Source organism: Myotis davidii, unplaced genomic scaffold, assembly GCF_000327345.1.
Source record: "Myotis davidii unplaced genomic scaffold, ASM32734v1 scaffold641, whole genome shotgun sequence".
Lineage (NCBI taxonomy): Eukaryota > Metazoa > Chordata > Mammalia > Chiroptera > Vespertilionidae > Myotis > Myotis davidii.
Window position 1 is genome coordinate 2,583,988 of NW_006293232.1, and position 4,113 is coordinate 2,588,100.

Here is a 4,113-nt window from a genome sequence, read left to right on the forward strand (position 1 = left end):
TGTGTGGGGGAGGAACAGCCCTGGGCCAGCCAAAATTGAGCAGACATCAGGGGGATTGTAATTTGTTCTTCAGGAGACAGTCTGGGCAGATGTCCTAGGGAGGTGTCTTAACAGCATTTTTCCCAAGCCTGTAACAACATGCTTAGAGCAAAAGTTATGAAGAGTTCAGAAGAGGCATGTTTGAAAGGGAGAAGGGGAAGGGAACTTTCTATTAACTAGAGACTCCTCGGTGGGAAATATCCCTGAGTTGTGAAAACAGCAGAGAGGAGCAGTATGTAAGAATGTGGCCTGGAAAGTAGCTTGTCTTGTCCTGCTTTGAACAGAATCAGAGGAGCTATCAGTCTTGGGGTTTAATTACCAGGTGCTTCTCAAAGCTTATGGAGGGTTTTGGCCAGGAAAAAAAGGCCTTTTTCTTATCCTAATAGTGGTGGAGATGGAAGAGAGCAGGGAGGGGATAATGGTGATGGAAAAATACAAAATAAAGAGAAATAGATATATTGAGGCGAATGGTTCCAGCTGCACCATTGCACATAATTTGCACTGAAATTTGGATCCTACAGCCCTGACGTCAGGTCTTCCATGCGGCGTTTAGATTTAGTATAAACCACTCTGATCCTGATACTTAAGAACAGCAACACTGGGCTTATTTTTTTAATTATTAAAATAACCCTTTTACTTGGAGAAGTTCAAAGTAGTATAAATTGAGGTAAATGAAAAACTAATCCATTAAACTCTGTTGCCTCAATGGCAAGTCTGCCTAAAAGCAAGCACTTTTAACTATTTTTCATTTTACTTCTTGTTTTGGTTATTACTGAAATTGCCACTATTTCCCGCTGTTGTCAACAATGGTGAATTCTGTCTCTTCCACATTATCGTGTGACCTCCAAGAGGGTGGGGAACTTGCCAGTCACCACTGCAGACGTGCTCAGCATTATATCTGGACCCAAAGCTGTGCCTGGCATGTGGAGGTCATCTCACAAGCAACTGTAGAATGAACTGCACAATATTCTCGAATCTGTACTTGTGGTTCAGTCAACTCGACACCATCATCACTGGGTAAGTGGGCACATGAGAGCTGATGCCGTGTTGGCCACCGCTTTTGTCAATTAGTGTATCTTTTTTACAAGGTTGCATACCATTTGAATTCTGTTCTGTACCTATAATTATGTCTCTCATGTTTTGGCTACAGATTGACTCCAAAAATAAATGTCACCACCAATATGACAGTTTTGTATTTTTTATTTACTTCTGAACCAAATACTCCACGTTAAAGGAGATATTCAAGCACAAGGAGCAAATAAAGTCTCCTCTTACGTTCCACTGTTGCTCTAAATCATGTCATTTTAGTTTCCTCCATCTTTGCACTAGGATTTTCTCATATTTGTTTCTTTGTTTTTCCTTGAATTTTTATTTCCGTTTTTTTCATGTTGAGGGAAACAAATGACCTCCTTATTAAATTATTAGATATTACCAGCTTGTAAATACTACCTGTTGCTGGAAATCTATTCTTTGAGATAGTCATCTTGGAGTCCTTTGACTTCAAATTCTAATTTGGGACAATTATTTTATTAACTCAATGTATGACTGTCACCTAATATGTTTTTTTCATTGTGTCTTTGGAATAATTCTGTTTTTCATAGACTGCCTCCACCCCAACCCATTTTTTTTCTGAAATTATTTTTTAGCTTCATCTCCCAATTTCCAAGTAATTTCCCAAGTCTTCCCCCCTCCCCTGTCAGAGATAAAGCTTCAACTCCTTGCCGTTCTGAAGTAAATTTAGTCCCCGTGGTGACTGATTAGAGCAGAAATGGATCTGCTGGAGGGCAGGTACTTCGGGGAGATTGAGTTTGGAAGACTGACCTTGCATTCACCCTCTCGCACAGTAAACATTCTGGGACATGCTGGAGTCATAATCACTTACTTGCTCCTGGTGGGCTGGCAGGAAAGCAGCCAGAGTGGGGAAGAGGGTTCAGTACAAAAACCACACCGAGTAGAGCCTGTTGAATGGAATGATCTCTTGAGCTGGGTGGTGCAGCAGCAGCTTTGCACCTTCAGGTGGATGTGAAGGCAGAGAATTTGCACTCTGACTGGATTGGCTACTGGCCTGTGCTCTGTGTGGCCATAAGTTGTACCTTCTATCTCAGGGAGGGACCCAAATGCTCTGCTTGTATCTGCTGCCTCTCTCCAACCATCCTTTGGGAGAGTCCTGCCACTGGATGTACTATCACAGGCTACATTTCCCAACACCTTGGGGGTATTGCTAGAATGTAGTCTAGTTTCCAGTTTGATGATGCAATATCTGCTGTCGATCTAATATTTGTTCCCTTGTAGTTGACCTACTTTATATGTGCTATATGTTTTCCTTCCTTCCTTCCTTCCTTCCTTCCTTCCTTCCTTCCTTCCTTCCTTCCTTCCTTCCTTCCTGCCTTCCTTCCTTCCTTCCTTTTCTTTCTTTTTTGGGAAGGGGGAAGAAGAGAGAAAGAAACATCGATGTGAGAGAGCCACATCAATTGGTTGCCCCCGCCCCCCCAATGCACCCCGACAAGGGCAGGGAGCCTGCCACCCAGGTACATGCATGCCCTTGACCAAAATTGAACTCTCGGCCTTTCAGTTCTCAGGCCGACACTCCAACCACTGAGCAACGTCGGAGAGGGCTATATGTTTCTTTATGGCAGCTTTTAGGAGTACTTATCCTTAGTGGGACTTTCATGATGTATCTGAATTTCTTTTCCCCCCACTCACTCTGCTCAGTTTTGGAAACACATTTCATTCTGACGACTGCTGAGAGAAACTAAAGAGTTAAACAAATGGAGAGATATATCATGTTCATAGATTGAGTCATAGGTCTCTATAGAGTCAGTGCAATGCTGAGAGAAACCCACCAGGACTTTTTTTAGAATTTGGTAAGCTGATTCAAAAATGTATTTGAAAATGCAAAGGACCTAGAATAGCAAACACAATTAATAAAAAAGTTGGAAGAAAGGACTTACACTGACTTCAAATCTTGCCCTAAAGCGACAGTAATCAAGACAGTGTAGTTGTGGTACAAGGTCACAAATATAGATCAATAGAACAGAATAGAGTCCAAAATGGACCCTTACATATATGGTCAATTACTTTCTACAAAGTTGCCAAGGTAATTCATGGAGGAAGTATAGTGTTTTCTATAAATGGTGCTGAAATAGTTGGGAAAAAATGAGTTCTGAAACTTATCTCACAACATACACAAAAATTACCTGGAAATGAATTATAGATCTAAATGTAAAAGCTCATGTTATAAAACTTTCAGAAGAAAATAGAGGAGAAAATATTTACAACCTTGTGGTAAGTAAAATTTCTTGATAGGCAGATCATAAGGGAAAAAGCTGATAAATTGAACTTTGTCAAAATAAAAATTTCTGCTTCTTGAAAGATACCATTAAGAAAATAAGATATATTCATAATATAGGGTGTCCCAAAATTCACGCAAGATTTGCAATTCAATTCAATTGCAAATCTTGCATGAATTTTGGGACACCCTATACATATATCTGACGATGGACTTGAATTCTGAATGTATAAATAATTCTTACAACTCAATATTAAGAAGATAAACAACTTAGTAAGATATTGGCAAATTATTTGAATAGACTGCACCAAAAAAAGTACATGAATGTCCAATAAAAACACATGGAAATGTGCTTAATAGCAATCATCAGAAACACAAATTAAAACCAACATGAGTTATCACTTTACACAAGACTGGCTAAAATTAAAAAGACTCACAATACTCAGTATTGTCAAGGATGTAGAGGAACTGGAAGTCTGATAATTACTACTTGGGATTTAAAATAGTTTAATCATTTTGGAAAAAGTTTGGAAGTTTCTTATAAAGTTAAACATACACTTACCATGAATTTAGTGATTTTACTGCTAATTACCCACAGAAATAAAAAAATTATTTAGAGCTGCTCTGAGAATCTGTGTAGTACAAAAAGCATGTAGTAGTACAAGACACTGATAATTTTGAATTAAGATAAAAAGAATGTACTAATCTACACGATGGAATACTATGCTGCTCTAAAAAGGAAGGAACTCTTACCATTTGCAACGGCATGGATGGAACTGGAGAGC